The 13,829-nt window shown below is 38.5% G+C and overlaps 1 non-coding gene across 1 annotated transcript; it reads left to right on the top strand.

Annotated features, from left to right (window-relative positions):
* The first annotated feature begins 5,576 nt into the window (after positions 1–5,576).
* On the top strand, positions 5,577–5,768 carry LOC128775377 (U2 spliceosomal RNA). The gene has a single exon (XR_008420107.1). It is a non-coding gene; the product is annotated as a U2 spliceosomal RNA (small nuclear RNA).
* The last annotated feature ends 8,061 nt before the right edge of the window (positions 5,769–13,829 follow it).

Here is a 13,829-nt window from a genome sequence, read left to right on the forward strand (position 1 = left end):
CCTTCTTGAAGTAGGCCTGTATTGAGTATACTTCCTTCTTAGGACTGCCTTTGCTGTGTCCCAAAAGTTTTGGACTGTTGTGTTCTCATTTTCCTTTGCTTCCATGTATTATTTTATTTCTTCTTTAATTTCTTGGTTAACCCCTTCTTCTTTAGTAGCATGTTCTTTAATCTCCATGTATTTGTGCTCTTTCCAAATTTCTTCCTGTTGTTGACTTCAAGTTTCATAACATTGTGGTCTGAAAATATGCGTGTTATGATCTCAGTCTTTTTGTACTTGTTGAGGGCTGATTTGTGACCCAGTATGTGATCTGTTCTGGAGAATGTTCCATGTGCACTCAAAAAGAATGTGTATTTTGCTGCTTTAGGATGACATGTTCTGAATATATCTATTAAGTCCATCTGGTTCAGTGTGTCATTTGAAGCCATTGTTTCCTTGTTGATTTTCTGCTTAGATGATCTGTCCATTGCTCTAAGTGGGGTGTTAAAGCCCCTTACTATTATTGTATTATTATCAATGAGTTTTTTTATGTTTGTTATTCATTGATTAATATATGTGGGCTCCTTCAAGTTGGGAGCATAAATATTTACAATTGTTATATCTTCTTGATGGATAAACCCCTTAATTATGATATAATGCCTTCTTCATCTCTTGTTACAGTCTTTGGTTCAAAATCTAGTTTTTCTGATGTAAGTATGGCTACTCCAGCTTTCCTTTGACATCTATTAGCATAATAGATCCCCTCACTTTCAATCTGCTGATGTCTTTAGGTCTAACATGAATCTCTTGTAGGCAGCATATAGATGTGTCTTTTTTTTTTTTTAAATCCATTCTGATACCCTATGTCTTTTAATTGGAGCATTTAGCCCATTTACATTCAGAATGATTATTGAAAGATATGAATTTAGTGCCATTGTGTTACCTGTAAAGTTGGTGTTTCTGGTGATGTTCTCTGTTCCTTTCTATTCTTTGTTGCTTTTGGCCTTTTTTCCCCCCCACTCAAGGAGTACACTTTAATATTTCTTGCAGGACTGGTTTAGTGGTCACAAACCCATTTAGTATTTTTTTGTCTGGGAAACTCTTTATCTCTCCTTCTATTCTGAATGACAGCCTTGCTGGATAAAGTGTTCTTGGTTGCATGTTCTTCCCATTCAGCCTGTTGAATACATCATGACACTCCCCTCTGGCCTGCCAAGTTTCTATGGACAGATCTGGTGTGAACATGATCTGTCCTTCTTTGTATGTTAAGGACTTTTTTTTCTCTTGCTGCTTTCAGGATTCTTTCCTTGTGTTTGTATTTTGTGAATTTGACTGCAATATGTCTTGGCGATGCCCAGCTTTTGTTGAATCTGATGGGAGTTCTCTGTGCTTCCTGAATTTTGATATCTGTTTCCTTCCCCAGATCATGGAAGTTTTCAGCTATAATTTGCTCAAATAAACCTTCTCCTTTTTCTTTCTCTCCTTCTGGAACTGCTGTGATACAAATATTATTATACTTTGAGGAGTTAACGGAGTTCCTTAAGTCTGCATTCATGATCCAGTACCTTCCTTTCCCTCTTTTTTTCAGCTTCATTATTTTCCATAATTTTATCTTCTATATCACTGATTTGTTTTTCTGATTCATGCATCCTTATTATCAGTGTATCCATTTGGTTTTGCATCACAGTTATAGCATTTTTTATTTTGGCCTGACTAGTTTATAGTTCTTTTATATATATAGTAAGGGAATATCTTTTGTCTTCTATGCTTTTCTCAAGCCCAGCTAGTATCTGTATGATTATTGTTTAAAAAATATATATATATATTTATTTATTTATTTATTTATTTATTTATTTTTTAAAATTTACATCCAAATTAGCATATAGTGCAACGAAAATTTCAGGAGTAGATTCCTTAATGCCCCTTACCCATTTAGCCCATTCCCCCCCCACACAACCCCTCCAGCAACCCTCAGTTTATTCTCCATATTTATGAGTCTCTTCTGTTTTGTCCCCGTCTGTAAAAAAAATTTTTTTTAATGTTTATTCATTTTTGAGAGAGAGAGAGAGGGCAAGTGAGCATGAGTGGGGGAGGGGCAGAGAGAGAGGGAGACATAGAATCTGAAGCAGGCTCCAGGCTCTAAGCCAGCAGCCCAGAGCCTGATGCAGGGCTCAAACCCATGAACTGCGAGATCATGACCTGAGCTGAAGCCAGATGCTTAACTGACTGAGCCACCCAGGAGCCCCTGATTCTTGTTTTAAATTCTGGTTCAGACATCTTACTTGTATCTGTATTGATTAAATCCCTGGCTGTGACTTCTTCCTGTTCTTTCTTTTGTGGTGAATTCCTCTGTCTTTTCATTTTGTCTGGGTCTCTATATTTTATGTTTGATTTTTAGAAAAGCCTGTTGTGTTCCTGCTCCAGAGAGTAATGGCTATAATAAGAAGAGGTCAAAAAAAAAAAAAAAAAAAAAAAGTAATCTAGATCCTATTCCCCTAGATCTGAAGTTTTGAAGCACTCTATGATCAGTAGACTTGGTGCATGCAAGAGGTTTGTGCTGGCTTTCTGGGGGTAGGGCTTGCTCCTCAGACAATGTTGCCCTTACAGAGATATGCCTGCAGCATGCAGGGAGGTGGGGCTTGATGTAAGCTGCTCTGGCTTCCACTGGATCGTGCTGTTTCGCTCACTGAAGTTGGTTAGTGCTGACTGGTGGGGAGGAAAATGGCATTGCCCTGCTTTCTCAACCCTAGGGCTGGGAGTTCCCTCCTACCACTCTTCAGAAAGACCTCACAGAAGAGCAAACAGTCACCTCTCTTGTATCCCCAACTTCTACCAGATCCCTGCCTTCACCCTGCCTTCATCGTTCAAGGGACGATGTAAGCTTAGGGTCCCGCTACTCCTCCACCATCTTAACTTCTTTACTGTGCCTTCTACTTTTCTTAATCCTGCTCGTGGTCTTTCCTTTCCACTCAAAAGGTTCCCTTTAACATTTTTGGTAGGGCTGGTTTAGTGGTCATGAATTCCTTTAACGATAGTCTTGCTGGATACGATAGTCTTGTCTGCAGGCGTTCTTTTTCCCCTAGTACTCAGAATATATCATGCCCCTTTCTTCTGGTCTGCAAAGTTTCTGCTACAAAATCTGATGATAGCCTTATGGGGTTTCCCTTGTACATAATTGTTTCCTCTTGCTGCTTTTAAAATTCTCTCTTTATCACTACTTTTTGCCATTATAATCACTATGTGTTTTGGTGTGGGCCTCCTTGGCTTGATTTTGGTGGGGCCTCTCCATGTCTCCTGGATCTGGATTACTCTTTCTTTCCCCAGATTCGGGAAGTTTTCAGCTATTATTCTTCAAATGAATTTTCTGCCCTTGTTTCTCTCTTTTCTCCTCCTGGGATCCCTATAATGTGAATGTTATTACACTGGGTGGTGTCATTGAGTTTCCTTAATTTATTTTCATTTATTATTATTGTTTTCCTCTCTTTTTTAGCTTGATTGCTTTTAGGCTGATTCGCCTTACTGTGTCGTCCAAGTCACTGATCCATTCTTCTGCTTCCTCTGGTCTACTGTTTATTCCCTTTAGTGTATTTTTATTATTTTTTTTTAAATTTTTTTTAACGTTTATTTATTTTTGAGACAGAGAGAGACAGAGCATGAATGGGGGAGGGTCAGAGAGAGGGAGACACAGAATCTGAAACAGGCTCCAGGCTCCGAGCTGTCAGCACAGAGCCCGACGTGGGGCTCGAACTCACAGACCGCGAAATCATGACCTGAGCCAAAGTCAGCCGCTCAACCGACTGAGTCACCCAGGTGCCCCAGTGTATTTTTAATTTTAGTCATTGGGTGTGTCATCTCTGGCTATTTTTCATGCTTCCTGTTTATTGAGGCTCTTACTGAGGTCCTCCACTCTTTTCTCACATCCAGTGAGTATCTTTTTGACCATTACTTTAAATTCTTTATCAGGCGTATTACTTATCTCTGTTCCATTTAGCTTTCTTGCTGTGATTTTGTGCTGTTCTGTCATTTGAGATGTATTCTTCTGCCTCCTCATTTTTGTCTAAATTTCTGTGTCTGTTTCTGTGTGTTAGGAAAGTCAGCTATGTCTCTGGGTCTTATGAAGAAGAGGTCCTGTAGTGCCCTGCAGTGCCACGTCCCCTGTTCACCAGAACTTTGCACTTCAGGGGTGTCTCCTATGTGTGTTGCCTGCATCCTGCTGTCGTGGCTGAGCTGCTTTTTCCTTCAGTCCTGTAGTCTGCAACTGTGTGTGTTTTTAGTGGGCCAGTCTGGGGCCAGCCTTGGGCTTGAGTTGTGTCAGACCAGGTACGTGCCAGAGCCACGAGCACCAAAATGCAGGGCACTTTTCCCTGTGTTGTCCCCTGAGGAGCTTTTGTTGTTAGGCAAGACCTACGGTCGCATTCCATGTTTGCCCCCAGCCCACGTCTAGGGCTGCAGTCTTGGTGACTGATGTGTGTGGTTGCCTTCCCATCTTGTGGCAGAAGTCGCCTTGGAGTGATGCTGGCCCCCGTCAGGGCTGCTTGCACACTGCCAGGTTTGTGGCACCATTTTGGATGGACTCCTGCTGAGGGCATGTTGGAGTGCATGTCCACAGGGGAATGCAGGCCAGGGCACGCTGTTAGCAAGATGGGTGGATAGTGTCTGTGCTGTGCTCGTTTCTGCAGGTGTCCACGTATCTAGGCTGGGGGCAGGAGAGGGAAATGGTCCCTGCCAGCAACTTTGTTCCTGGAAGCGTCTCCCAAAGATCCTTGACCCTCTAGCACATGCTCTAAGATTAGTAAACAAATCTTCCTCCCACATCCTCCAGGTGTTTTTCAAACTCCTGCTTCTGTGCTGTATCTGGTATCTCAGAGGGGCTGTTTGTTATGCTGTGTGTTTAAGGGTGGGGACTCAGTTTCCTATCACCCTCCAGCTTTTCCAGAGTGAAGCCTGCTGATTTTTGAAGTTCCAGGTATTAAGTCCTACTGATTTTAAGAACTCATAAAGTTAGGCCCCTCCAGTTTTCAAAGCCAAATGTTACGGGGACCTTCTCGGTGCAGGCCTGCTGTGCCTGGGATGCCTGGTATGGGATCTGCTCCTCTCCCCTCTCTGTGCACATAATGTCCTACCCTCCTGTAGACAGTCCTATGGGTCAGTTTGTATCCCAACGATGTCTCCACCCGTCCTATCCTCTTCGATGTGGCCTCTTCTCTACATTTAGCTGTGAAGAGTCTGTTCTGCCAATTTTGAGGTCATTTTTTGGGGTTATTTAGGTGTGTCTGTGGGACGAGATGAGCCTGGGCTCCTACTCTGCCATCTTTCCCAGTAGTCTCCTATTATCTACTTTTTAAATTAGAGACATCCTGGTGTGCGTGAAGTAGTAGGTTTTTAATTTTAATTTGCATGTCTCTGATGGCTGACAATGTTGAGCACCTTTTCATGTGCTTTTTGGCCATTCATATATCTTCTTTGCCCAAATATGTATTCAGATTTTTGCTCATTTAAAACATTGGGTTATTTCCTTATTAGTCAGTAATACGAATTTTATATATATTCTAGATATAAGTCTCTTGTTAGTTACATGATTTAAGAATAATTTCTCCATCGCTTCTTGGCCTTTTGGCTAAGATCAAGTGAAGTATCTGTTCTTATCAGTTTAATATCTGATACGTCCTCTATCCGAGGACAATATATTAAATGGATTTTTGGAGCCGGGAGATGGAATAGGGGCTTGCTCCCGTCCACTCCGCGCATCGACCCGGTATTGCAGTACTTCCGGGAACGGTGCACCTCCCTTCCTTTAAAAAAAAAAAAAAAAAAAAAAAAAAAGAATAATTTCTCCAATTTTGGGGTTGTCTTTTTACTTTCTTGATGGTGTCCTTTGAAGCATAAAAGTTTTTAATTTTGATAAAGTCCAATTTGTCTATTTTTTATTTTACTGCTATTGCTTTTGTGTTATTTTTAAAAAACCATCTATTCCATAGTCATAAGGATTTATGCCTGTGGTTTATTCTAAGAGTGTTGAGTTTAATTTTTTATACAGGGTCAGGCAGGGGTCCAATTTCATTCTTTTGTATGTTGAGGTCCAATTGTTTCACCACCATTTGTTGAAAGGACTATTCTTTGCTCATTGCATTGTCTTGGTATCCTTGCCAAAAATCAATTGACCATAAATATGAAGAAACTCTCAATTCTGTTTTCTTGAGCTACATGTTATGCTTATGTTAGTTGCTGATACATCTTCCCTGGCTGCGTGTGCATGTGTGCACTTTTCCTCATGTCCCGGGTTCTCCGGCTTATGTGACTACTTTTATTTATTTATTTATTTAAAAATTGTTTTTTTAATGTTTATTTATTTTTGAGAGAAACAGAGACAGAATGCGAGTGGGTTAGGGACAGAGAGAGAGGGGACACAGAATCCGAAGCAGGCTCCAGGCTCTGAGCTGTCAGGACAGAGCCTGACGTGGGGCTGGAACTCAAGAGCCGTGAGCCAAAGTTCGACGCTCAACCGACTGAGCCACCCAGGCGCCCCATGTGACTACTTTTAGATGTCATATCTCCTCTCCCTGCTCTTCCTCAATCCCTGGTAACCACCATTCTACTTTCTGTCTCTAGGAATTGCCTGTTCTAGGTGCCCCATATAATTAGAATCATAAAATATTTGTCCATTTGTGGCTGCCTTGTTTCACCTAATATAACATCTTCCAGTTACATCCATGTTGTAACATGTCAGAATTTCCTTCCTTTTTAAGGGTGAACAATACACCATTGTATGTATGTGGCACATTTTGTTTATTCATCTGTTAATGGACAGTTGAGTTGTTTCTACGTTTTGTTGGCTATTGTGAATATCCTGCCACAGACACTGGTGTACAAATATTTGTTCAAGTCCCTGCTTTCAATTTTTGTGTGTGTATATGTCCAGAAGTGGAATTGGTGAATTATGTGGTAGTTCTATGCTTAATTTCTTGAGCACCTGCATCAGTATGGTTTAATATTTCCCAGGTGACTCCAGAGTGTAGCCAAGTTGACTCCCATTGTCATAGAGTCTTGCCTGATTCCTTCAGCTAAATGTAACCTCTTCCTCTTCTGATCTCAGCTAGCATGTTAATGAACTTTTCTTATGGTGCCCATTTATTTATTTATATTATTTATTTATTTGTATGATTTATATCATTGTAGACACTATTTGTACTAAATGCTGAGTATATGATGACAAACACCCCCCCCCCAAAAACCCCTACTTTCATGAAGCTTGCAGTTAAGTGGAACAGACAGATATTAATTATGAAATCATATAAATGTATAATTATAAACTTATGTATATAAAATATAAATTATATCTGCTATAAGAGAAAGAAACACGGTTCTTTTGAGGGCAAATTAACAAAGAAGCTGACCTAGACTGGAAGAAGGGGTTGGGAGTCTTCCCTAAGAAAGAAATGCTGGGGTTTAATTCTAAAAGATAAGGAATTACGTAAAAATGTAGTGAGAAGGAAGGTCATTCCAGGTAGAGCAAACACAGATTTTATGGATATAAAGAAAGTCAGTTTGGCTAGGATATGGGTAGCAAGGTGCCAATGCTGCAAGATGAAACCAGCTATTTGCAGGGGACGGACCATTCAAGACCTTGAAGATAGTTGAATGATTTTGGTCTTTATTCTAAGAGCAATGGGGAGCCATTGAAAGGTTTTGAATAGTGGGGTGACAAACACAGACTGGCATTTTGGAAAGATCTTTCTGCTGCTGTGTGGAATAGGGACTGAGTGGGGTTAGAGTGGTCCAGGTGAGAGAGACTGGTTCCTTGGACAAGAGAGGTAGCAGTGGTGATGGAGAAGTGTCACAGTTGTGAAGTAGTTAAGATTGATGGTCCTTGATGATGGATTGATATAAGCAACCAGGGGTCAAGGATGATATCTACTTTTCTGACTTTCCCAAAGCTTTGAGATTGTAATTATGCTTGATTACACTTTGCATACTTTCGGAGTGCCCTGCACAAAATATAGGTTCACTGAATAATAATCTTCAAGTGAATTAATGAGTCAATAAACCAACCATTATATTATATTGAACACACCCATATCAAGCATCCCTAATAGTATTATCCTCTAGATTATTTTTTTCTGCAGATGGATATGTGCGTCATTGTCTCAAGGGAGTTAAATTCAGAATGTTTTCTTCTGCTATAGTCAGCACTGTGCTAGGCACTGGGAATACATATATAGATAATATATTATCTGCCTATGGGTAGCTCTAAATACAGTGGAGAAAAAGACAAATAATTACAACAAAATATAATTATAGTAATGTACACTTTAATTGCAGAAGGAGTACAGAGGAAGCAATGATTAATTTATTTTCCTAGGAGAGGTTCCCAATGTAGAAATTTAAGTATAGCATATTCCAAGTGGAGGTTTTGTATGTGTGTGGGTTTTTTTTAATGTACGTAGATGTTTTAGGGAATGGCAAACTCATTATGGTTAGAGCATAGGCAATATCACCAAGGTGGGGAAGGAGGTAGGAAAGAGGAAGGGAGAGAGAGAGAGAGATTTGGCCAGGGTCCTGAGCATCATGGTAGCATAGGGACTGGGAAGAGTGAGAAGGCCGAAGTATATTCCATGGTATACTGGCTCTAAGATACTCTTCTAAGTCAAAGGGCTTCATGGTCAAATAACTTTGGTAAACACTGATAATTACATCTTGGAGGTTTGTATGCACATTGGCATATGAAAGGCTCTGCAGAATAGAAATTAGTTTTAATTTGTTCAATCCAGTATTTCCCAAATGTATTTGATAAAATTCCTTTTCTCTCATATTACGTATCACACACATCCTGAAGTAGGTAGAGTTAGGCAAATGGTATATTGGGCTATAGATTAGAGATGGTTTATGTGGTTTTGCTGTCATTAGGGTCAAGGTGTAGAATATAATCATATACTGGTGAGTATATTTGGTATTACAATAAATCTTTCAGATGGAATTTTGAGCTGAGCAGGGCATAGTATAGAGCAGGGGTTCAGCCCTGCTAGCAGGAGGCAAAAGAGGAGAGCCACAGATTGAATGTTTACTGAAACACGCAACATGCTACTCCAAGAGTAGAAAAGACCATGTGGTTAGACTCCTAATTGCCAGTGACCGTGTAATTAGAGGATTGTTTTATAGACACTGTGAGACATTGTTAAACTGAAGTAGTGACCATGTTGTCATTATCGCTAACTTATTTAGTGTCATTTTGAACTCTTAATACCTTTACCGCCCAAAATTCGAGTTTTCAAAGGGTTCCACGAATAGAAATAGTCGAGTCATTGTTACTTCTTTGATATAATGTTTGAGGGACACCAGAATATCAATCCCAATTTTCAGTAACCAGCAACAGGGTAGATGAACAGATCCAGGCAGACGGGCAGAGCTCAGGGGCCAGGGATCTAGGCACAAGGCTGTTGTTTTTCCATGTCCAGCATCCATTTCTCCATCTGGTAAAATATCCTGATTTTCCTTTTGGGAGTAATTTCCTGATATTTGTTGTGGGTACTTGAGTATACAAGAGCCATCGTATCCCTATATAGGAGAATAGCACATCATTCTTCGTCAAGCTTCGCTATTGCTCTTCTGTTTATAAAATCTTTTGCTACCCAATGACTCATGCATTTCTCCTATGAAGATTTTGTCCTAGGGAGCAAAGCCTTTTTACATTTTACAAGATCCTTCCAATGGGCCCTAGACAGTATAGGTCACATTACTGGGACTAAGAACAATTGAATTAAATGACTAGATCTAGCATAAAATATCTCTTCCATCAGTTATAGAACTGCTAAGTCACTTGACTGCAATGTAAGGAATTATAGGCGTGTACACCAGAGTCTACCCAACTCTTTTATTTCCTTTGAATATTAGTCATATAGGTCTTTTCTTTCTGGCTTCTTTAGGATTAACCATAAATTCAGAACATAGGGCACTCTGGCAGCCTCACTATTATTCTCTGAAAAAAATAATATTGTCTTGGAATTTCACTCACCAAAATTTGCTTTTGCTTTTTCTAGGGTTAAAGTTTGTAACTCTTAGGGTGCTTTCAAACATTTGTTTGATCTTTTGAAGCTCATGTAGTTATTTTAGGTCTAGAGTAAAATAATTCTTCCCTCTTTCCTTAGATTGTTTTTAAAAAACAAGAAATTTTTATTTTATTGTCCTCTATGCCTGGCATATGCCTGGGAGCTCATCTAAGAAGATCAAGTCTATCTGGTGAGTTAGAATTTTGGAGAGAGAACTTTGGTTCCAAGATACTCCTCGTTCTTTGACAATTGTAGCATGATCCAAGCTTCACTTTACATTTAAATTCTCTCACTTGGGTGAGACAAGTTTATCGAAAATCATATGTACTTTTAGATGAGTCATATACATTTTGTCCTTAATTCAGATACTACTACATTGATAGAGACACAGGAATAGAATTCTACTAATCCATTAGGAAGGGTCCTTTTTTCCCAAAGTAAAATGTAAAAGAAATGTAAACAAGTCCTTGATCCAATAGAATAGATCTGATTTTCGCTGTTGGGAGTGGTTAATAATCGTAATAGGGAGGATGTTAGACAAGCACAACTTGTTTCAGTAAAACTCACTGGGATTTAGGAAGGGAAGACCATGGCTTTATAGATGTTTGAAAATGTTGGAAAGTTCTAGTGCCAGGGAAAACAGAAAACAGACACAGATATCATCTCAGATTTTTTCTAAAGGTCTCAGAGACGTTTACCCTTCATGCATTTGTTTTAGAGCACGAGGATGGACTTGATTCTGACTTGCATGTAGGCAGGGAAACAGAGAAGACAAATCACCAACACAGAAGCTTTCCAGACCAAGACTGGATTAAGTAGGATATTAACATGCTGTACTTCATATGAGAAAGCGGGTCATTGATGGGATCCGAAGGAAATCTATAGCATAGCAGGTGGAGTAACACCCCCATTGATCTGAAACCAATTGGATTTTCCTAAGAAAAAAGAGACATTTCACACTGGTAAAAAAAAAAAAAAAAAAGGTCTAGCTCATTTATTTAAAAAAAAAAATTGTGAAATTCCTACCGGGCACGGTTGTAGGTGATAGAAACAGAGTGCAAAGAGATACTCCCTGCCCTTGTGCGGTTCACATTCTGGTGCTATTATTTATATAAATATATATAAATTATAATTTTTATAATTTTATTATATATTATATAATATAATTTTATTATATATTATATAGAATTATAGATTATATATTATATAGAATTATATATAATAAATATAATATAAATTTATATTTATATTATATATATAGTATATAATAAATTATATATTATAATATAAATTATAATATATAATTTATAATTCTATATAATATATAATTATATATTATAATTCATATAAATATAATTTTTATATATTCATATAAATATAATTTTTATATATTCATATAAATATAATTGACATATACATTCATATAAATATAATTTATATAAATTAAACCAATTTTTTTCTTATTGGCAATAGTTCTTATCTGAGTAAGAAAATAAACAGAGAAACAGGATGGGACATGACTAATAATGGCAGGAGTGAAGCGTAGACGTGATAAGGACTACCGAGGATATCTAGGAAAAAAACCTCTCCAGTGGTCCCACCTGAACTGAAGCTGAATGATGAGAAATGGCCTGTCCTGCCAAGGGTAGCAGTAGAACATTCTAGGTGCAAGAGCAAACACTTTGAAGTCAAGACTAAATGAAGGCAAATGAGACTAAAGAGGAAGGAAAGATGGGGCACCTGGGTGGCTCAGTTGGTTGAGCGTCCGACTTCGGCTCAGGTCATGATCTCGCAGTCTGTGAATTCGAGCCTTGCGTCGGGCTCGGACTCTGTGCTGACAGCTCAGAGCCTGGAGCCTGTTTCAGATTCTGTGTCTCCCTCTCTCTCTGCCCCTCCCCCCACTCATGCCCTGTCTCTCTCTCTCTGTCAAAAATAAATAAACATTAAAAAAAATTAAAAAAAAAATAAAGAGGAAGGAAAGAAGGAAAAAGAAAACAAAAGATACCCATTTAAGTACCAAATTTGGATGGATTTTTTGGTTAACTTTATTGAAGTATAATTTACACAAAATCAAATGCATGTAGTCTGAGAATGAAGTTCTGACATAAGTGTTCAGTTTTGCTTCCTCCAAGATCTCATAGATTTTCTCTGGTTTTCTTTTAGGAGTTTTATAGTTTTTGCTCTTACACTTGTGTCTATGATCTACTTTGAGTTAATTCTTGGGTTTAGTTTAAGGTAAATGAAAATGTTCATTCTTTTCACATAAGGTTATCTAGCTGTCTTTGCATTGGTTGTTGAAAAGACTATCCTTTTTCCATTGAACTACCTTGGTATCTTTGGTAAACACCAGTTGACCCTATACATGGTTCTCTGTTTCTATGAACCATTGATGTATGGATTTATCTTTACACCTAGTGCCACACTGTCTTGACTACTGTAGTTTTATAGTAAGTCTTGACATTAGGGAGTATAAATCCTCCAGTTTTATTCTTTTTATAATAAAATTGGCTATTTGAGCTTCTTTGATTTGGGGTATGAATTTTAGGATCGGCTTATCAATTTCTACCAAAAAAATCATGCTGGGGTTTGTTGGGGGTTGGATTAAATCCACAAATCAATTTGTGGAGAGTTTACATCTTAGTGATATTGAGTCTTCTGATCCACGAACACCCTATGTCTGTCCATTTATTTGGGTCTTCTGTAGTTGCCCTCGTCCACAGTTTGAAATTTTGGGCTCATATGTCCCACGTCTGTTTTGTTGAATTTATTCCTAAACATTTTATGTTTATTTATGCTACTGTAAATGACATTTCCTAAAAGTTTATTTTCCTATTTCTCATTGGTTGTATATAGCAATACTATTGATTATGAGTGTTGGCCTAGTGTCCTACAACCTTTCTAAATGTACTTATTTGTCATGGTAGGTTGTATTTGTTTAAAATATATTAGAAAACGTGTTAGTTGAATGTTCAGGCTTACATGTTTGTAATTGAGGTTTTAGGCACGAGGCAGGCTGTGATATTCAAGGTTCAGCATATCTGGGCGTATCTGGAGGCCTACATAGGTCCAGTAGGGGGGCTGGGTGTATATGAATCAAGAAGCCTCCTGGGAAAGTCCTCAATCTATTGAGCTAACTGATGAGTCACATTTGGTTCAAGGATTATGAGTTTTTGAAATGGGGACACTGATAAGAAGCAAGATCCTTATCTGCAGTAAAGACTCTAAAAAATTATTTCACTAAAACCTTTTAAGGCTGATAATCCTTGGTGAACTATTTGGGATACAAGGTAACCACAACTATAAAGACAAAGATGGGGATTTCATTTTCTTTCTATGGTAATGTGCTGTGTGGGGGGGGGGGGAGGAAATTTAATTTAACAAGACTTTAATGAGATAGCAGGACTAAAAACTAATTGCGGTTAAGTAGCTGGCAGAAATTCCATACCTCTCTTCCCTCGATCCCACCCTACTCTGCAAATATTGCCTACCACATACACATATACTACAAATGCTTAAATGAAGTCTATTATATTAAAAAAAATATAGACTTTTTTGTTGTTTGAATAGTTAAACTTTGTAGATGATTGCAGAGGCATGAGTCAGAGCCGACAATGGTCATGAGAATTAAAAAAAAAAAAAAAATGGCAGCATTTTAGACCTTGCAGGGCATGGAAAAAGGGTCAGCCTGACCTCATCTTTAGCTCCTGGGCCAGGCAACTCCAGCTAACACTTGGAATTGACAAGTAGCAACAAGGACTGCCTCTTTCTATCTCATCTTATTTTTTGTTAGCATAAGATGGAAGGCAA

This window comes from Panthera pardus, unplaced genomic scaffold (genome assembly GCF_024362965.1).
Source record: "Panthera pardus isolate Hobbes unplaced genomic scaffold, ASM2436296v1 HiC_scaffold_7, whole genome shotgun sequence".
Lineage (NCBI taxonomy): Eukaryota > Metazoa > Chordata > Mammalia > Carnivora > Felidae > Panthera > Panthera pardus.